Source organism: Hyla sarda, unplaced genomic scaffold (genome assembly GCF_029499605.1).
Source record: "Hyla sarda isolate aHylSar1 unplaced genomic scaffold, aHylSar1.hap1 scaffold_220, whole genome shotgun sequence".
Classification (NCBI taxonomy): domain Eukaryota; kingdom Metazoa; phylum Chordata; class Amphibia; order Anura; family Hylidae; genus Hyla; species Hyla sarda.
The window spans coordinates 189,391-211,000 of record NW_026608873.1 but is presented as its reverse complement, the minus strand read 5'-3'; the positions used below and the strand labels follow the sequence as shown (position 1 = coordinate 211,000).

The window sequence follows — 21,610 nt, the reverse complement described above, 5'->3', positions numbered from 1 at the left end:
AGCAGCAGCAGCAGCATTACCTTTTGTTTTTTGGCTGCAGCAGCAAGGCCCACAGGGCTGGCTAGCTGGCTAGCCAGCAAGCAGGTAGCAATGAAAGTAGGAATCTTTCTTTTTAACCCTGTAAGGGGGTGGTGCACTGTACCCGAAGATACTGCCATATCGGGTCAATGCATAGGGCGACGGAAGCAAGCTTCGAAATCGGCCCCCGTTCTCAAAAATCCATTTAATATATGGTCCCCAGATAGGGGACGTATCAGATATTAAACTGATAAGAACAGATACTACACTTGATCTTAGCCAAAAGGCCGAGAAGCGATAACCGTGAAAGGGGCGGGCCCAACAAGGTCCCCTTCATGGGCACTATCACTGCTTGCTGTCAGGGAGGCTGCCAGACAATTTTCCATGCACACTCTGGGCTGGGGGGCAGTCAACCACCAGTACACACAGCAGAACCTAAACCCATACCATTATTGCTAAGCAGCAAGACAGGGGCCCATTGCACTCCCACGGGGCCTTTTTAAATGCAATCCATAACCCGGATTTGCCAGGAACCCTTCTTACTCCTCCTACTTGCATGTGACACTGGGCTTAGGATCTGCATAGGAAACACACACACAAGCACACACCTAACTTTGTTGCCTGCAGATGCCTCCTTGGCTGTCCCCAAACGGTATCAAACCAACACCCACGGGAAGCTGTAAGCATAGAGGACATGCCTGCACCCCATTGGACTTACCTGTGTGGGTTAAATCCGGGTTATTTGACAACCTATGGCGGTGATGGTTCTGCTCAGGCAGAGCAGTGCTGATGCTCCTCATAAAGCTGTCGCTGTTGTGAAGGTTCTAGGTGACATCACAAATCCCTATGGTTACATACACAACAAAGCTGGGTTGTTGTTGTTTACACTCTGCAAGGCCTGTGGAAGTGAGTGACATCATAGCACTGTAGTTCTGAGGGTTCTAGATGGATGCAACAATCTCCTGTTGCTTCTATGAAGGCCATAATAGACGACATCACCAAACAGCTCCATAGTCACATACACAGCAAAGGAGAGATGTTGTTTACACCTAGTGATGTCAGTGGTATTGAGTGACATCACAGCACAGTGCTAAGGCTCCTGGGCCTGGACACAGCAGCGGCTGCAATATCTCAACGGAGAATACGTTTATATATATGTGTGTGTGTGCGCGTATATATATATATATATATATATATATATATATATATATATATATATTTCTCCGCCGAAATCACTTTTAAACCCATTTCCACCTTTTTTTCCCTTCTCTTCCTCTTACTTTTTTTTCACGTTTTTTTACGTTTTTCTCCTTTTCGCCTCTTTTCTGGGCGTATTATTCTTCTTTTTCTTCTTTTTTTTCGTCTAATGCATACCCCATCAGTGCAGCAATGCTTATTCAATACCGCCAGCAGATGGAGACACTGGGGGATAATTTTCTAAGGATTTATACTGATTTTTCCTGTCTGAATTTGTCGCACAGAAAGTTGCAGGCCAAATATGTGTGACATTTCTGCGACTTTAGCTTCTAGAGCATTTTTACAACATTATACATAGGTGCTGAATACATAAAAAGCGACTGTTCAGCGACAGACAAGTCGCATCGGCTGAAAGTAGGCCAGAATGTCAGTCCATGTTGGAGCAGGTTTAGATACAGTCTAAAGTATAGATCTCAAAGTCTGTGCACAGAATTTAGCAAGGGCCTCGCACCTTCTGATGCATCAGGTAGGTGCACAATAGCATAGCCTAACCCTCTGTACTTTGGTCTATATTGATGCGGGACATAGACAGCCAGCTGATGACCAATCCATTAGTGCAATGGATGGCTGGAAGCATTTGTCTTTGCCTTTGCAATACCACAGAAGCAATGCATGGTCAATGTACAGCAATGACACACCTGTGTGAACAGCCAGGAGACCCCCCCCCCCCATGTTATGTTCCATAGTTACATAGTTAGTACGGTCGAAAAAAGACATATGTCCATCAAGTTCAACCAGGGAATTAAGGGGTAGGGGTGTGGCGCGATATTGGGGAAGGGATGAGATTTTATATTTCTTCATAAGCATTAATCTTATTTTGTCAATTAGGAACATTCAGCACCCACCCGCTATCAAGGCAGCTGCCTATCATGTCATGCCCTACCTGCACAGGTGTGCTGGCTACTCAAATGATCCAATTAAGGAGGCCATTTAGTCAGCAGCAGCAGAAGTCCTGTGCCTGGACGCTCCAACAGGGGCCAGACACAAGCAGAAGCAGAAGCAGCAGAAGCAGCAGCAGCAGCACCACCTTTTGTTTTTTGGCTGCAGCAGCAAGGCCCACAGGGCTGGCTAGCTGGCTAGCCAGCAAGCAGGTAGCAATGAAAGTAGGAATCTTTCTTTTTAACCCTGTAAGGGGGTGGTGCACTGTACCCGAAGATACTGCCATATCGGGTCAATGCATAGGGCGACGGAAGCAAGCTTCGAAATCGGCCCCCGTTCTCAAAAATCCATTTAATATATGGTCCCCAGATAGGGGACGTATCAGATATTAAACTGATAAGAACAGATACTACACTTGATCTTAGCCAAAAGGCCGAGAAGCGATAACCGTGAAAGGGGCGGGCCCAACAAGGTCCCCTTCATGGGCACTATCACTGCTTGCTGTCAGGGAGGCTGCCAGACAATTTTCCATGCACACTCTGGGCTGGGGGGCAGTCAACCACCAGTACACACAGCAGAACCTAAACCCATACCATTATTGCTAAGCAGCAAGACAGGGGCCCATTGCACTCCCACGGGGCCTTTTTAAATGCAATCCATAACCCGGATTTGCCAGGAACCCTTCTTACTCCTCCTACTTGCATGTGACACTGGGCTTAGGATCTGCATAGGAAACACACACACAAGCACACACCTACCTTTGTTGCCTGCAGATGCCTCCTTGGCTGTCCCCAAACGGTATCAAACCAACACCCACGGGAAGCTGTAAGCATAGAGGACATGCCTGCACCCCATTGGACTTACCTGTGTGGGTTAAATCCGGGTTATTTTACAACCTATGGCGGTGATGGTTCTGCTCAGGCAGAGCAGTGCTGATGCTCCTCATAAAGCTGTCGCTGCTGTGAAGGTTCTAGGTGACATCACAAATCCCTATGGTTACATACACAACAAAGCTGGGTTGTTGTTGTTTACACTCTGCAAGGCCTGTGGAAGTGAGTGACATCATAGCACTGTAGTTCTGAGGGTTCTAGATGGATGCAACAATCTCCTGTTGCTTCTATGAAGGCCATAATAGACGACATCACCAAACAGCTCCATAGTCACATACACAGCAAAGGAGAGATGTTGTTTACACCTAGTGATGTCAGTGGTATTGAGTGACATCACAGCACAGTGCTAAGGCTCCTGGGCCTGGACACAGCAGCGGCTGCAATATCTCAACGGAGAATACGTTTATATATATGTGTGTGTGTGCGCGTATATATATATATATATATATATATATATATATATATATATATATATTTCTCCGCCGAAATCACTTTTAAACCCATTTCCACCTTTTTTTCCCTTCTCTTCCTCTTACTTTTTTTTCACGTTTTTTTACGTTTTTCTCCTTTTCACCTCTTTTCTGGGCGTATTATTCTTCTTTTTCTTCTTTTTTTTCGTCTAATGCATACCCCATCAGTGCAGCAATGCTTATTCAATACCGCCAGCAGATGGAGACACTGGGGGATAATTTTCTAAGGATTTATACTGATTTTTCCTGTCTGAATTTGTCGCACAGAAAGTTGCAGGCCAAATATGTGTGACATTTCTGCGACTTTAGCTTCTAGAGCATTTTTACAACATTATACATAGGTGCTGAATACATAAAAAGCGACTGTTCAGCGACAGACAAGTCGCATCGGCTGAAAGTAGGCCAGAATGTCAGTCCATGTTGGAGCAGGTTTAGATACAGTCTAAAGTATAGATCTCAAAGTCTGTGCACAGAATTTAGCAAGGGCCTCGCACCTTCTGATGCATCAGGTAGGTGCACAATAGCATAGCCTAACCCTCTGTACTTTGGTCTATATTGATGCGGGACATAGACAGCCAGCTGATGACCAATCCATTAGTGCAATGGATGGCTGGAAGCATTTGTCTTTGCCTTTGCAATACCACAGAAGCAATGCATGGTCAATGTACAGCAATGACACACCTGTGTGAACAGCCAGGAGACCCCCCCCCCCCCCCCCATGTTATGTTACATAGTTACATAGTTAGTACGGTCGAAAAAAGACATATGTCCATCAAGTTCAACCAGGGAATTAAGGGGTAGGGGTGTGGCGCGATATTGGGGAAGGGATGAGATTTTATATTTCTTCATAAGCATTAATCTTATTTTGTCAATTAGGAACATTCAGCACCCACCCGCTATCAAGGCAGCTGCCTATCATGTCATGCCCTACCTGCACAGGTGTGCTGGCTACTCAAATGATCCAATTAAGGAGGCCATTTAGTCAGCAGCAGCAGAAGTCCTGTGCCTGGACGCTCCAACAGGGGCCAGACACAAGCAGAAGCAGAAGCAGCAGAAGCAGCAGCAGCAGCACCACCTTTTGTTTTTTGGCTGCAGCAGCAAGGCCCACAGGGCTGGCTAGCTGGCTAGCCAGCAAGCAGGTAGCAATGAAAGTAGGAATCTTTCTTTTTAACCCTGTAAGGGGGTTGTCACGATGCCGGCTGGCAGGTAGTGGATCCTCTGTGCCAGAGAGGGATGGAGAGGACCGCGCTAGTGGACCGGTTCTAAGCCACTACAGGTTTTCACCAGAGCCCGCCGCAAAGCGGGATGGTCTTGCTGCGGCGGTAGTGACCAGGTCGTATCCACTAGCAACGGCTTACCTCTCTGGCTGCTGAAGATGCTGAAGATAGGCGAGGTACAAGGGAGTAGGCAGAAGCAAGGTCGGACGTAGCAGAAGGTCGGGGGCAGGCGGCAAGGATCGTAGTCAGGGGCAACGGCAGGAGGTCAGGAACACGGACTAGGAACAGACAAGGGAACGCTTTCACTAGGCACAAGTGCATCAAGATCCGGCCAGGGAGTGCAAGGGAGGAGACTAGATATAGGGAAGTGCACAGGTGGGAGCCAATAAGCTAATTGGGAAGATTGGGCCAGGCACCATCATTGGTGCACTGGCCCTTTAAATCGCAGAGACCCGGCGCGCGCGCGCCCTAGGGAGCGGGGCCGCGCGCGCCGGGACAGGACCGAGGGAGAGCGAGTCAGTTACGGGGGCCGGGGTGCACATCGCGAGCGGGCGCTATCCGCATCGCGAATCGCATCCCGGCTGAAGGCGGGACCGCAGCGCACCCGGTCAGTGGATCTGACCGGGACGCTGCAACAACGAAGATGAGGCGAGCGCTCCGGGGAGGAACGGGGACCCGGAGCGCTCGGCGTAACAGTACCCCCCCCCTTGGGTCTCCCCCTCTTCTTGGGGCCAAAGAACCTGAGGAAAAAAAAGTCAATTTTTCCGTGATGAGGTCCGATGCAAATTAGGAGGGGTTCTGTGTGGAAACGTACGAGACAGTCCAATCTTTTATTGTAAAAACAATAGATGTAGAGGGGTCTGGCGAGACTGGTCACAGGAACGTAGAACCTGTTGATGAGAGAGGCCAAAAAAAATTTTCCTGCAGATCCGGAATCCAAGAAGAGCATAGTAGAGAAGGAGAAGGTAGAGGCTGATATCCGCACAGGCACAGTAAGGCGTGGAGAAGCAGAGTTGACATCAAGAACTGTGTCACCTTTGTGCGGAGTCAGCGTACGTCTTTCCAGGCGGGGAGGACGGATAGGACAATCCTTCAGGAAGTGTTCGGTACCGGCATAGTACAGGCAAAGATTCTCCATGCGGCGTCGTGTCCTCTCTTGAGGTGTCAAGCGAGACCGGTCAACTTGCATAGCCTCCGCGGCGGGAAGCACAGGAACAGATTGCAGAGGACCAGAGGAGAGAGGAGCCGGGGAGAAAAAACGCTTCGTGCGAACAAAGTCCATATCCAGGCGAAGCTCCAGACGCCATCCGGAAGAACGCATGTCAATGCGAGTGGCAAGATGAATGAGTTCATGTAGGTCAGCAGGAGTCTCTCGTGCGGCCAGAACATCTTTAATGTTGCTGGATAGGCCTTTTTTAAAGGTCGCGCAGAGAACCTCACTATTCCAGGACAACTCGTAAGCAAGAGCACGGAACTGAATGGCGTACTCGCCAACGGAAGAAACACCCTGGGCCAGGTTCAGCAGGGCAATCTCGGCTGAAGAAGCTCGGGCAGGTTCCTCAAAGACACTTCGAATTTCCGAGAAGAAGGAGTGTACAGAGGCAGTGACGGGGTCATTGCGGTCCCAGAGCGGTGCGGCCCATGACAGGGCTTTTCCAGACAGAAGGCAGAACACGAAAGCCACCTTAGACCTTTCAGTAGGAAACTGGTCCGACATCATCTCCAAGTGCTGGGAACATTGCGAAAGAAAGCCACAGCAAAACTTAGAGTCCCCATCAAATTTATCCGGCAAGGATAAGCGTATCCCAGGAGCGGCCACTCGCTGCGGAGGAGGTGCAGGAGCTGGCGGAGGAGATGACTGCTGAAGCTGCGACTGAAGTTGGTGCGAAATGGTGGACATTTCCGACAGCTGACGGGTTAGAAGGGCGATCTGTCGGGCTTGCTGGGCGGCCACCGTGGTTAGGTCAGCGACAACTGACAGAGGAACTTCAGCGGGATCCATGGCCGGATCTACTGTCACGATGCCGGCTGGCAGGTAGTGGATCCTCTGTGCCAGAGAGGGATGGAGAGGACCGCGCTAGTGGACCGGTTCTAAGCCACTACAGGTTTTCACCAGAGCCCGCCGCAAAGCGGGATGGTCTTGCTGCGGCGGTAGTGACCAGGTCGTATCCACTAGCCACGGCTTACCTCTCTGGCTGCTGAAGATGCTGAAGATAGGCGAGGTACAAGGGAGTAGGCAGAAGCAAGGTCGGACGTAGCAGAAGGTCGGGGGCAGGCGGCAAGGATCGTAGTCAGGGGCAACGGCAGGAGGTCAGGAACACGGACTAGGAACAGACAAGGGAACGCTTTCACTAGGCACAAGTGCATCAAGATCCGGCCAGGGAGTGCAAGGGAGGAGACTAGATATAGGGAAGTGCACAGGTGGGAGCCAATAAGCTAATTGGGAAGATTGGGCCAGGCACCATCATTGGTGCACTGGCCCTTTAAATCGCAGAGACCCGGCGCGCGCGCGCCCTAGGGAGCGGGGCCGCGCGCGCCGGGACAGGACCGAGGGAGAGCGAGTCAGGTACGGGGGCCGGGGTGCGCATCGCGAGCGGGCGCTATCCGCATCGCGAATCGCATCCCGGCTGAAGGCGGGACCGCAGCGCACCCGGTCAGTGGATCTGACCGGGACGCTGCAACAACGAAGATGAGGCGAGCGCTCCGGGGAGGAACGGGGACCCGGAGCGCTCGGCGTAACAGGGGTGGTGCACTGTACCCGAAGATACTGCCATATCGGCTCAATGCATAGGGCGACGGAAGCAAGCTTCGAAATCGGCCCCCGTTCTCAAAAATCCATTTAATATATGGTCCCCAGATAGGGGACGTATCAGATATTAAACTGATAAGAACAGATACTACACTTGATCTTAGCCAAAAGGCCGAGAAGCGATAACCGTGAAAGGGGCGGGCCCAACAAGGTCCCCTTCATGGGCACTATCACTGCTTGCTGTCAGGGAGGCTGCCAGACAATTTTCCATGCACACTCTGGGCTGGGGGGCAGTCAACCACCAGTACACACAGCAGAACCTAAACCCATACCATTATTGCTAAGCAGCAAGACAGGGGCCCATTGCACTCCCACGGGGCCTTTTTAAATGCAATCCATAACCCGGATTTGCCAGGAACCCTTCTTACTCCTCCTACTTGCATGTGACACTGGGCTTAGGATCTGCATAGGAAACACACACACAAGCACACACCTACCTTTGTTGCCTGCAGATGCCTCCTTGGCTGTCCCCAAACGGTATCAAACCAACACCCACGGGAAGCTGTAAGCATAGAGGACATGCCTGCACCCCATTGGACTTACCTGTGTGGGTTAAATCCGGGTTATTTGACAACCTATGGCGGTGATGGTTCTGCTCAGGCAGAGCAGTGCTGATGCTCCTCATAAAGCTGTCGCTGCTGTGAAGGTTCTAGGTGACATCACAAATCCCTATGGTTACATACACAACAAAGCTGGGTTGTTGTTGTTTACACTCTGCAAGGCCTGTGGAAGTGAGTGACATCATAGCACTGTAGTTCTGAGGGTTCTAGATGGATGCAACAATCTCCTGTTGCTTCTATGAAGGCCATAATAGACGACATCACCAAACAGCTCCATAGTCACATACACAGCAAAGGAGAGATGTTGTTTACACCTAGTGATGTCAGTGGTATTGAGTGACATCACAGCACAGTGCTAAGGCTCCTGGGCCTGGACACAGCAGCGGCTGCAATATCTCAACGGAGAATACGTTTATATATATGTGTGTGTGTGCGCGTATATATATATATATATATATATATATATATTTCTCCGCCGAAATCACTTTTAAACCCATTTCCACCTTTTTTTCCCTTCTCTTCCTCTTACTTTTTTTTCACGTTTTTTTACGTTTTTCTCCTTTTCGCCTCTTTTCTGGGCGTATTATTCTTCTTTTTCTTCTTTTTTTTCGTCTAATGCATACCCCATCAGTGCAGCAATGCTTATTCAATACCGCCAGCAGATGGAGACACTGGGGGATAATTTTCTAAGGATTTATACTGATTTTTCCTGTCTGAATTTGTCGCACAGAAAGTTGCAGGCCAAATATGTGTGACATTTCTGCGACTTTAGCTTCTAGAGCATTTTTACAACATTATACATAGGTGCTGAATACATAAAAAGCGACTGTTCAGCGACAGACAAGTCGCATCGGCTGAAAGTAGGCCAGAATGTCAGTCCATGTTGGAGCAGGTTTAGATACAGTCTAAAGTATAGATCTCAAAGTCTGTGCACAGAATTTAGCAAGGGCCTCGCACCTTCTGATGCATCAGGTAGGTGCACAATAGCATAGCCTAACCCTCTGTACTTTGGTCTATATTGATGCGGGACATAGACAGCCAGCTGATGACCAATCCATTAGTGCAATGGATGGCTGGAAGCATTTGTCTTTGCCTTTGCAATACCACAGAAGCAATGCATGGTCAATGTACAGCAATGACACACCTGTGTGAACAGCCAGGAGACCCCCCCCCCCCCATGTTATGTTACATAGTTACATAGTTAGTACGGTCGAAAAAAGACATATGTCCATCAAGTTCAACCAGGGAATTAAGGGGTAGGGGTGTGGCGCGATATTGGGGAAGGGATGAGATTTTATATTTCTTCATAAGCATTAATCTTATTTTGTCAATTAGGAACATTCAGCACCCACCCGCTATCAAGGCAGCTGCCTATCATGTCATGCCCTACCTGCACAGGTGTGCTGGCTACTCAAATGATCCAATTAAGGAGGCCATTTAGTCAGCAGCAGCAGAAGTCCTGTGCCTGGACGCTCCAACAGGGGCCAGACACAAGCAGAAGCAGAAGCAGCAGAAGCAGCACCACCTTTTGTTTTTTGGCTGCAGCAGCAAGGCCCACAGGGCTGGCTAGCTGGCTAGCCAGCAAGCAGGTAGCAATGAAAGTAGGAATCTTTCTTTTTAACCCTGTAAGGGGGTGGTGCACTGTACCCGAAGATACTGCCATATCGGGTCAATGCATAGGGCGACGGAAGCAAGCTTCGAAATCGGCCCCCGTTCTCAAAAATCCATTTAATATATGGTCCCCAGATAGGGGACGTATCAGATATTAAACTGATAAGAACAGATACTACACTTGATCTTAGCCAAAAGGCCGAGAAGCGATAACCGTGAAAGGGGCGGGCCCAACAAGGTCCCCTTCATGGGCACTATCACTGCTTGCTGTCAGGGAGGCTGCCAGACAATTTTCCATGCACACTCTGGGCTGGGGGGCAGTCAACCACCAGTACACACAGCAGAACCTAAACCCATACCATTATTGCTAAGCAGCAAGACAGGGGCCCATTGCACTCCCACGGGGCCTTTTTAAATGCAATCCATAACCCGGATTTGCCAGGAACCCTTCTTACTCCTCCTACTTGCATGTGACACTGGGCTTAGGATCTGCATAGGAAACACACACACAAGCACACACCTACCTTTGTTGCCTGCAGATGCCTCCTTGGCTGTCCCCAAACGGTATCAAACCAACACCCACGGGAAGCTGTAAGCATAGAGGACATGCCTGCACCCCATTGGACTTACCTGTGTGGGTTAAATCCGGGTTATTTGACAACCTATGGCGGTGATGGTTCTGCTCAGGCAGAGCAGTGCTGATGCTCCTCATAAAGCTGTCGCTGCTGTGAAGGTTCTAGGTGACATCACAAATCCCTATGGTTACATACACAACAAAGCTGGGTTGTTGTTGTTTACACTCTGCAAGGCCTGTGGAAGTGAGTGACATCATAGCACTGTAGTTCTGAGGGTTCTAGATGGATGCAACAATCTCCTGTTGCTTCTATGAAGGCCATAATAGACGACATCACCAAACAGCTCCATAGTCACATACACAGCAAAGGAGAGATGTTGTTTACACCTAGTGATGTCAGTGGTATTGAGTGACATCACAGCACAGTGCTAAGGCTCCTGGGCCTGGACACAGCAGCGGCTGCAATATCTCAACGGAGAATACGTTTATATATATGTGTGTGTGTGCGCGTATATATATATATATATATATATATATATATATATATATATATATTTCTCCGCCGAAATCACTTTTAAACCCATTTCCACCTTTTTTTCCCTTCTCTTCCTCTTACTTTTTTTTCACGTTTTTTTACGTTTTTCTCCTTTTCGCCTCTTTTCTGGGCGTATTATTCTTCTTTTTCTTCTTTTTTTTCGTCTAATGCATACCCCATCAGTGCAGCAATGCTTATTCAATACCGCCAGCAGATGGAGACACTGGGGGATAATTTTCTAAGGATTTATACTGATTTTTCCTGTCTGAATTTGTCGCACAGAAAGTTGCAGGCCAAATATGTGTGACATTTCTGCGACTTTAGCTTCTAGAGCATTTTTACAACATTATACATAGGTGCTGAATACATAAAAAGCGACTGTTCAGCGACAGACAAGTCGCATCGGCTGAAAGTAGGCCAGAATGTCAGTCCATGTTGGAGCAGGTTTAGATACAGTCTAAAGTATAGATCTCAAAGTCTGTGCACAGAATTTAGCAAGGGCCTCGCACCTTCTGATGCATCAGGTAGGTGCACAATAGCATAGCCTAACCCTCTGTACTTTGGTCTATATTGATGCGGGACATAGACAGCCAGCTGATGACCAATCCATTAGTGCAATGGATGGCTGGAAGCATTTGTCTTTGCCTTTGCAATACCACAGAAGCAATGCATGGTCAATGTACAGCAATGACACACCTGTGTGAACAGCCAGGAGACCCCCCCCCCCCCCATGTTATGTTACATAGTTACATAGTTAGTACGGTCGAAAAAAGACATATGTCCATCAAGTTCAACCAGGGAATTAAGGGGTAGGGGTGTGGCGCGATATTGGGGAAGGGATGAGATTTTATATTTCTTCATAAGCATTAATCTTATTTTGTCAATTAGGAACATTCAGCACCCACCCGCTATCAAGGCAGCTGCCTATCATGTCATGCCCTACCTGCACAGGTGTGCTCGCTACTCAAATCATCCAATTAAGGAGGCCATTTAGTCAGCAGCAGCAGAAGTCCTGTGCCTGGACGCTCCAACAGGGGCCAGACACAAGCAGAAGCAGAAGCAGCAGAAGCAGCAGCAGCAGCACCACCTTTTGTTTTTTGGCTGCAGCAGCAAGGCCCACAGGGCTGGCTAGCTGGCTAGCCAGCAAGCAGGTAGCAATGAAAGTAGGAATCTTTCTTTTTAACCCTGTAAGGGGGTGGTGCACTGTACCCGAAGATACTGCCATATCGGGTCAATGCATAGGGCGACGGAAGCAAGCTTCGAAATCGGCCCCCGTTCTCAAAAATCCATTTAATATATGGTCCCCAGATAGGGGACGTATCAGATATTAAACTGATAAGAACAGATACTACACTTGATCTTAGCCAAAAGGCCGAGAAGCGATAACCGTGAAAGGGGCGGGCCCAACAAGGTCCCCTTCATGGGCACTATCACTGCTTGCTGTCAGGGAGGCTGCCAGACAATTTTCCATGCACACTCTGGGCTGGGGGGCAGTCAACCACCAGTACACACAGCAGAACCTAAACCCATACCATTATTGCTAAGCAGCAAGACAGGGGCCCATTGCACTCCCACGGGGCCTTTTTAAATGCAATCCATAACCCGGATTTGCCAGGAACCCTTCTTACTCCTCCTACTTGCATGTGACACTGGGCTTAGGATCTGCATAGGAAACACACACACAAGCACACACCTACCTTTGTTGCCTGCAGATGCCTCCTTGGCTGTCCCCAAACGGTATCAAACCAACACCCACGGGAAGCTGTAAGCATAGAGGACATGCCTGCACCCCATTGGACTTACCTGTGTGGGTTAAATCCGGGTTATTTGACAACCTATGGCGGTGATGGTTCTGCTCAGGCAGAGCAGTGCTGATGCTCCTCATAAAGCTGTCGCTGCTGTGAAGGTTCTAGGTGACATCACAAATCCCTATGGTTACATACACAACAAAGCTGGGTTGTTGTTGTTTACACTCTGCAAGGCCTGTGGAAGTGAGTGACATCATAGCACTGTAGTTCTGAGGGTTCTAGATGGATGCAACAATCTCCTGTTGCTTCTATGAAGGCCATAGCTCCATAGTCACATACACAGCAAAGGAGAGATGTTGTTTACACCTAGTGATGTCAGTGGTATTGAGTGACATCACAGCACAGTGCTAAGGCTCCTGGGCCTGGACACAGCAGCGGCTGCAATATCTCAACGGAGAATACGTTTATATATATGTGTGTGTGTGCGCGTATATATATATATATATATATATATATATATATATATATATATATTTCTCCGCCGAAATCACTTTTAAACCCATTTCCACCTTTTTTTCCCTTCTCTTCCTCTTACTTTTTTTTCACGTTTTTTTACGTTTTTCTCCTTTTCGCCTCTTTTCTGGGCGTATTATTCTTCTTTTTCTTCTTTTTTTTCGTCTAATGCATACCCCATCAGTGCAGCAATGCTTATTCAATACCGCCAGCAGATGGAGACACTGGGGGATAATTTTCTAAGGATTTATACTGATTTTTCCTGTCTGAATTTGTCGCACAGAAAGTTGCAGGCCAAATATGTGTGACATTTCTGCGACTTTAGCTTCTAGAGCATTTTTACAACATTATACATAGGTGCTGAATACATAAAAAGCGACTGTTCAGCGACAGACAAGTCGCATCGGCTGAAAGTAGGCCAGAATGTCAGTCCATGTTGGAGCAGGTTTAGATACAGTCTAAAGTATAGATCTCAAAGTCTGTGCACAGAATTTAGCAAGGGCCTCGCACCTTCTGATGCATCAGGTAGGTGCACAATAGCATAGCCTAACCCTCTGTACTTTGGTCTATATTGATGCGGGACATAGACAGCCAGCTGATGACCAATCCATTAGTGCAATGGATGGCTGGAAGCATTTGTCTTTGCCTTTGCAATACCACAGAAGCAATGCATGGTCAATGTACAGCAATGACACACCTGTGTGAACAGCCAGGAGACCCCCCCCCCCCCCCCCCCATGTTATGTTACATAGTTACATAGTTAGTACGGTCGAAAAAAGACATATGTCCATCAAGTTCAACCAGGGAATTAAGGGGTAGGGGTGTGGCGCGATATTGGGGAAGGGATGAGATTTTATATTTCTTCATAAGCATTAATCTTATTTTGTCAATTAGGAACATTCAGCACCCACCCGCTATCAAGGCAGCTGCCTATCATGTCATGCCCTACCTGCACAGGTGTGCTGGCTACTCAAATGATCCAATTAAGGAGGCCATTTAGTCAGCAGCAGCAGAAGTCCTGTGCCTGGACGCTCCAACAGGGGCCAGACACAAGCAGAAGCAGAAGCAGCAGAAGCAGCAGCAGCAGCACCACCTTTTGTTTTTTGGCTGCAGCAGCAAGGCCCACAGGGCTGGCTAGCTGGCTAGCCAGCAAGCAGGTAGCAATGAAAGTAGGAATCTTTCTTTTTAACCCTGTAAGGGGGTGGTGCACTGTACCCGAAGATACTGCCATATCGGGTCAATGCATAGGGCGACGGAAGCAAGCTTCGAAATCGGCCCCCGTTCTCAAAAATCCATTTAATATATGGTCCCCAGATAGGGGACGTATCAGATATTAAACTGATAAGAACAGATACTACACTTGATCTTAGCCAAAAGGCCGAGAAGCGATAACCGTGAAAGGGGCGGGCCCAACAAGGTCCCCTTCATGGGCACTATCACTGCTTGCTGTCAGGGAGGCTGCCAGACAATTTTCCATGCACACTCTGGGCTGGGGGGCAGTCAACCACCAGTACACACAGCAGAACCTAAACCCATACCATTATTGCTAAGCAGCAAGACAGGGGCCCATTGCACTCCCACGGGGCCTTTTTAAATGCAATCCATAACCCGGATTTGCCAGGAACCCTTCTTACTCCTCCTACTTGCATGTGACACTGGGCTTAGGATCTGCATAGGAAACACACACACAAGCACACACCTACCTTTGTTGCCTGCAGATGCCTCCTTGGCTGTCCCCAAACGGTATCAAACCAACACCCACGGGAAGCTGTAAGCATAGAGGACATGCCTGCACCCCATTGGACTTACCTGTGTGGGTTAAATCCGGGTTATTTGACAACCTATGGCGGTGATGGTTCTGCTCAGGCAGAGCAGTGCTGATGCTCCTCATAAAGCTGTCGCTGCTGTGAAGGTTCTAGGTGACATCACAAATCCCTATGGTTACATACACAACAAAGCTGGGTTGTTGTTGTTTACACTCTGCAAGGCCTGTGGAAGTGAGTGACATCATAGCACTGTAGTTCTGAGGGTTCTAGATGGATGCAACAATCTCCTGTTGCTTCTATGAAGGCCATAATAGACGACATCACCAAACAGCTCCATAGTCACATACACAGCAAAGGAGAGATGTTGTTTACACCTAGTGATGTCAGTGGTATTGAGTGACATCACAGCACAGTGCTAAGGCTCCTGGGCCTGGACACAGCAGCGGCTGCAATATCTCAACGGAGAATACGTTTATATATATGTGTGTGTGTGCGCGTATATATATATATATATATATATATATATATATATATATATATATATATATATTCTCCGCCGAAATCACTTTTAAACCCATTTCCACCTTTTTTTCCCTTCTCTTCCTCTTACTTTTTTTTCACGTTTTTTTAAGTTTTTCTCCTTTTCGCCTCTTTTCTGGGCGTATTATTCTTCTTTTTCTTCTTTTTTTTCGTCTAATGCATACCCCATCAGTGCAGCAATGCTTATTCAATACCGCCAGCAGATGGAGACACTGGGGGATAATTTTCTAAGGATTTATACTGATTTTTCCTGTCTGAATTTGTCGCACAGAAAGTTGCAGGCCAAATATGTGTGACATTTCTGCGACTTTAGCTTCTAGAGCATTTTTACAACATTATACATAGGTGCTGAATACATAAAAAGCGACTGTTCAGCGACAGACAAGTCGCATCAGCTGAAAGTAGGCCAGAATGTCAGTCCATGTTGGAGCAGGTTTAGATACAGTCTAAAGTATAGATCTCAAAGTCTGTGCACAGAATTTAGCAAGGGCCTCGCACCTTCTGATGCATCAGGTAGGTGCACAATAGCATAGCCTAACCCTCTGTACTTTGGTCTATATTGATGCGGGACATAGACAGCCAGCTGATGACCAATCCATTAGTGCAATGGATGGCTGGAAGCATTTGTCTTTGCCTTTGCAATACCACAGAAGCAATGCATGGTCAATGTACAGCAATGACACACCTGTGTGAACAGCCAGGAGACCCCCCCCCCCCCCCCATGTTATGTTACATAGTTACATAGTTAGTACGGTCGAAAAAAGACATATGTCCATCAAGTTCAACCAGGGAATTAAGGGGTAGGGGTGTGGCGCGATATTGGGGAAGGGATGAGATTTTATATTTCTTCATAAGCATTAATCTTATTTTGTCAATTAGGAACATTCAGCACCCACCCGCTATCAAGGCAGCTGCCTATCATGTCATGCCCTACCTGCACAGGTGTGCTGGCTACTCAAATGATCCAATTAAGGAGGCCATTTAGTCAGCAGCAGCAGAAGTCCTGTGCCTGGACGCTCCAACAGGGGCCAGACACAAGCAGAAGCAGAAGCAGCAGAAGCAGCAGCAGCAGCACCACCTTTTGTTTTTTGGCTGCAGCAGCAAGGCCCACAGGGCTGGCTAGCTGGCTAGCCAGCAAGCAGGTAGCAATGAAAGTAGGAATCTTTCTTTTTAACCCTGTAAGGGGGTGGTGCACTGTACCCGAAGATACTGCCATATCGGGTCAATGCATAGGGCGACGGAAGCAAGCTTCGAAATCGGCCCCCGTTCTCAAAAATCCATTTAATATATGGTCCCCAGATAGGGGACGTATCAGATATTAAACTGATAAGAACAGATACTACACTTGATCTTAGCCAAAAGGCCGAGAAGCGATAACCGTGAAAGGGGCGGGCCCAACAAGGTCCCCTTCATGGGCACTATCACTGCTTGCTGTCAGGGAGGCTGCCAGACAATTTTCCATGCACACTCTGGGCTGGGGGGCAGTCAACCACCAGTACACACAGCAGAACCTAAACCCATACCATTATTGCTAAGCAGCAAGACAGGGGCCCATTGCACTCCCACGGGGCCTTTTTAAATGCAATCCATAACCCGGATTTGCCAGGAACCCTTCTTACTCCTCCTACTTGCATGTGACACTGGGCTTAGGATCTGCATAGGAAACACACACACAAGCACACACCTACCTTTGTTGCCTGCAGATGCCTCCTTGGCTGTCCCCAAACGGTATCAAACCAACACCCACGGGAAGCTGTAAGCATAGAGGACATGCCTGCACCCCATTGGACTTACCTGTGTGGGTTAAATCCGGGTTATTTGACAACCTATGGCGGTGATGGTTCTGCTCAGGCAGAGCAGTGCTGATGCTCCTCATAAAGCTGTCGCTGCTGTGAAGGTTCTAGGTGACATCACAAATCCCTATGGTTACATACACAACAAAGCTGGGTTGTTGTTGTTTACACTCTGCAAGGCCTGTGGAAGTGAGTGACATCATAGCACTGTAGTTCTGAGGGTTCTAGATGGATGCAACAATCTCCTGTTGCTTCTATGAAGGCCATAATAGACGACATCACCAAACAGCTCCATAGTCACATACACAGCAAAGGAGAGATGTTGTTTACACCTAGTGATGTCAGTGGTATTGAGTGACATCACAGCACAGTGCTAAGGCTCCTGGGCCTGGACACAGCAGCGGCTGCAATATCTCAACGGAGAATACGTTTATATATATGTGTGTGTGTGCGCGTATATATATATATATATATATATATATATATATATATATATATTTCTCCGCCGAAATCACTTTTAAACCCATTTCCACCTTTTTTTCCCTTCTCTTCCTCTTACTTTTTTTTCACGTTTTTTTAAGTTTTTCTCCTTTTCGCCTCTTTTCTGGGCGTATTATTCTTCTTTTTCTTCTTTTTTTTCGTCTAATGCATACCCCATCAGTGCAGCAATGCTTATTCAATACCGCCAGCAGATGGAGACACTGGGGGATAATTTTCTAAGGATTTATACTGATTTTTCCTGTCTGAATTTGTCGCACAGAAAGTTGCAGGCCAAATATGTGTGACATTTCTGCGACTTTAGCTTCTAGAGCATTTTTACAACATTATACATAGGTGCTGAATACATAAAAAGCGACTGTTCAGCGACAGACAAGTCGCATCAGCTGAAAGTAGGCCAGAATGTCAGTCCATGTTGGAGCAGGTTTAGATACAGTCTAAAGTATAGATCTCAAAGTCTGTGCACAGAATTTAGCAAGGGCCTCGCACCTTCTGATGCATCAGGTAGGTGCACAATAGCATAGCCTAACCCTCTGTACTTTGGTCTATATTGATGCGGGACATAGACAGCCAGCTGATGACCAATCCATTAGTGCAATGGATGGCTGGAAGCATTTGTCTTTGCCTTTGCAATACCACAGAAGCAATGCATGGTCAATGTACAGCAATGACACACCTGTGTGAACAGCCAGGAGACCCCCCCCCCCCCCCATGTTATGTTACATAGTTACATAGTTAGTACGGTCGAAAAAAGACATATGTCCATCAAGTTCAACCAGGGAATTAAGGGGTAGGGGTGTGGCGCGATATTGGGGAAGGGATGAGATTTTATATTTCTTCATAAGCATTAATCTTATTTTGTCAATTAGGAACATTCAGCACCCACCCGCTATCAAGGCAGCTGCCTATCATGTCATGCCCTACCTGCACAGGTGTGCTGGCTACTCAAATGATCCAATTAAGGAGGCCATTTAGTCAGCAGCAGCAGAAGTCCTGTGCCTGGACGCTCCAACAGGGGCCAGACACAAGCAGAAGCAGAAGCAGCAGAAGCAGCAGCAGCAGCACCACCTTTTGTTTTTTGGCTGCAGCAGCAAGGCCCACAGGGCTGGCTAGCTGGCTAGCCAGCAAGCAGGTAGCAATGAAAGTAGGAATCTTTCTTTTTAACCCTGTAAGGGGGTGGTGCACTGTACCCGAAGATACTGCCATATCGGGTCAATGCATAGGGCGACGGAAGCAAGCTTCGAAATCGGCCCCCGTTCTCAAAAATCCATTTAATATATGGTCCCCAGATAGGGGACGTATCAGATATTAAACTGATAAGAACAGATACTACACTTGATCTTAGCCAAAAGGCCGAGAAGCGATAACCGTGAAAGGGGCGGGCCCAACAAGGTCCCCTTCATGGGCACTATCACTGCTTGCTGTCAGGGAGGCTGCCAGACAATTTTCCATGCACACTCTGGGCTGGGGGGCAGTCAACCACCAGTACACACAGCAGAACCTAAACCCATACCATTATTGCTAAGCAGCAAGACAGGGGCCCATTGCACTCCCACGGGGCCTTTTTAAATGCAATCCATAACCCGGATTTGCCAGGAACCCTTCTTACTCCTCCTACTTGCATGTGACACTGGGCTTAGGATCTGCATAGGAAACACACACACAAGCACACACCTACCTTTGTTGCCTGCAGATGCCTCCTTGGCTGTCCCCAAACGGTATCAAACCAACACCCACGGGAAGCTGTAAGCATAGAGGACATGCCTGCACCCCATTGGACTTACCTGTGTGGGTTAAATCCGGGTTATTTGACAACCTATGGCGGTGATGGTTCTGCTCAGGCAGAGCAGTGCTGATGCTCCTCATAAAGCTGTCGCTGCTGTGAAGGTTCTAGGTGACATCACAAATCCCTATGGTTACATACACAACAAAGCTGGGTTGTTGTTGTTTACACTCTGCAAGGCCTGTGGAAGTGAGTGACATCATAGCACTGTAGTTCTGAGGGTTCTAGATGGATGCAACAATCTCCTGTTGCTTCTATGAAGGCCATAATAGACGACATCACCAAACAGCTCCATAGTCACATACACAGCAAAGGAGAGATGTTGTTTACACCTAGTGATGTCAGTGGTATTGAGTGACATCACAGCACAGTGCTAAGGCTCCTGGGCCTGGACACAGCAGCGGCTGCAATATCTCAACGGAGAATACGTTTATATATATGTGTGTGTGTGCGCGTATATATATATATATATATATATATATATATATATATATATATATAATTTCTCCGCCGAAATCACTTTTAAACCCATTTCCACCTTTTTTTCCCTTCTCTTCCTCTTACTTTTTTTTCACGTTTTTTTACGTTTTTCTCCTTTTCGCCTCTTTTCTGGGCGTATTATTCTTCTTTTTCTTCTTTTTTTTCGTCTAATGCATACCCCATCAGTGCAGCAATGCTTATTCAATACCGCCAGCAGATGGAGACACTGGGGGATAATTTTCTAAGGATTTATACTGATTTTTCCTGTCTGAATTTGTCGCACAGAAAGTTGCAGGCCAAATATGTGTGACATTTCTGCGACTTTAGCTTCTAGAGCATTTTTACAACATTATACATAGGTGCTGAATACATAAAAAGCGACTGTTCAGCGACAGACAAGTCGCATCGGCTGAAAGTAGGCCAGAATGTCAGTCCATGTTGGAGCAGGTTTAGATACAGTCTAAAGTATAGATCTCAAAGTCTGTGCACAGAATTTAGCAAGGGCCTCGCACCTTCTGATGCATCAGGTAGGTGCACAATAGCATAGCCTAACCCTCTGTACTTTGGTCTATATTGATGCGGGACATAGACAGCCAGCTGATGACCAATCCATTAGTGCAATGGATGGCTGGAAGCATTTGTCTTTGCCTTTGCAATACCACAGAAGCAATGCATGGTCAATGTACAGCAATGACACACCTGTGTGAACAGCCAGGAGACCCCCCCCCCCCCCCATGTTATGTTACATAGTTACATAGTTAGTACGGTCGAAAAAAGACATATGTCCATCAAGTTCAACCAGGGAATTAAGGGGTAGGGGTGTGGCGCGATATTGGGGAAGGGATGAGATTTTATATTTCTTCATAAGCATTAATCTTATTTTGTCAATTAGGAACATTCAGCACCCACCCGCTATCAAGGCAGCTGCCTATCATGTCATGCCCTACCTGCACAGGTGTGCTGGCTACTCAAATGATCCAATTAAGGAGGCCATTTAGTCAGCAGCAGCAGAAGTCCTGTGCCTGGACGCTCCAACAGGGGCCAGACACAAGCAGAAGCAGAAGCAGCAGAAGCAGCAGCAGCAGCACCACCTTTTGTTTTTTGGCTGCAGCAGCAAGGCCCACAGGGCTGGCTAGCTGGCTAGCCAGCAAGCAGGTAGCAATGAAAGTAGGAATCTTTCTTTTTAACCCTGTAAGGGGGTGGTGCACTGTACCCGAAGATACTGCCATATCGGGTCAATGCATAGGGCGACGGAAGCAAGCTTCGAAATCGGCCCCCGTTCTCAAAAATCCATTTAATATATGGTCCCCAGATAGGGGACGTATCAGATATTAAACTGATAAGAACAGATACTACACTTGATCTTAGCCAAAAGGCCGAGAAGCGATAACCGTGAAAGGGGCGGGCCCAACAAGGTCCCCTTCATGGGCACTATCACTGCTTGCTGTCAGGGAGGCTGCCAGACAATTTTCCATGCACACTCTGGGCTGGGGGGCAGTCAACCACCAGTACACACAGCAGAACCTAAACCCATACCATTATTGCTAAGCAGCAAGACAGGGGCCCATTGCACTCCCACGGGGCCTTTTTAAATGCAATCCATAACCCGGATTTGCCAGGAACCCTTCTTACTCCTCCTACTTGCATGTGACACTGGGCTTAGGATCTG

At 47.7% G+C, this 21,610-nt stretch overlaps 9 non-coding genes across 9 annotated transcripts; all 9 read right to left on the bottom strand.

Moving 5' to 3' along the window:
* Nucleotides 1-126: 126 nt before the first annotated feature.
* Nucleotides 127-317, bottom strand: LOC130320376 (U2 spliceosomal RNA). The gene has a single exon (XR_008866276.1). It is a non-coding gene; the product is annotated as a U2 spliceosomal RNA (small nuclear RNA).
* A 2,091-nt stretch (nucleotides 318-2,408) lies between these two features.
* On the bottom strand, nucleotides 2,409-2,599 carry LOC130320375 (U2 spliceosomal RNA). The gene has a single exon (XR_008866275.1). It is a non-coding gene; the product is annotated as a U2 spliceosomal RNA (small nuclear RNA).
* A 4,874-nt stretch (nucleotides 2,600-7,473) lies between these two features.
* Nucleotides 7,474-7,664, bottom strand: LOC130320485 (U2 spliceosomal RNA). The gene has a single exon (XR_008866374.1). It is a non-coding gene; the product is annotated as a U2 spliceosomal RNA (small nuclear RNA).
* A 2,067-nt stretch (nucleotides 7,665-9,731) lies between these two features.
* Nucleotides 9,732-9,922, bottom strand: LOC130320374 (U2 spliceosomal RNA). Its single transcript, XR_008866274.1, has one exon. It is a non-coding gene; the product is annotated as a U2 spliceosomal RNA (small nuclear RNA).
* A 2,091-nt stretch (nucleotides 9,923-12,013) lies between these two features.
* On the bottom strand, nucleotides 12,014-12,204 carry LOC130320373 (U2 spliceosomal RNA). Its single transcript, XR_008866273.1, has one exon. It is a non-coding gene; the product is annotated as a U2 spliceosomal RNA (small nuclear RNA).
* Nucleotides 12,205-14,280: 2,076 nt separating this feature from the next.
* Nucleotides 14,281-14,471, bottom strand: LOC130320371 (U2 spliceosomal RNA). Its single transcript, XR_008866272.1, has one exon. It is a non-coding gene; the product is annotated as a U2 spliceosomal RNA (small nuclear RNA).
* Nucleotides 14,472-16,571: 2,100 nt separating this feature from the next.
* LOC130320370 (U2 spliceosomal RNA) lies at nucleotides 16,572-16,762 on the bottom strand. The gene has a single exon (XR_008866271.1). It is a non-coding gene; the product is annotated as a U2 spliceosomal RNA (small nuclear RNA).
* A 2,090-nt stretch (nucleotides 16,763-18,852) lies between these two features.
* Nucleotides 18,853-19,043, bottom strand: LOC130320369 (U2 spliceosomal RNA). The gene has a single exon (XR_008866270.1). It is a non-coding gene; the product is annotated as a U2 spliceosomal RNA (small nuclear RNA).
* Nucleotides 19,044-21,138: 2,095 nt separating this feature from the next.
* LOC130320367 (U2 spliceosomal RNA) lies at nucleotides 21,139-21,329 on the bottom strand. Its single transcript, XR_008866268.1, has one exon. It is a non-coding gene; the product is annotated as a U2 spliceosomal RNA (small nuclear RNA).
* Between the last annotated feature and the right edge of the window lie 281 nt (nucleotides 21,330-21,610).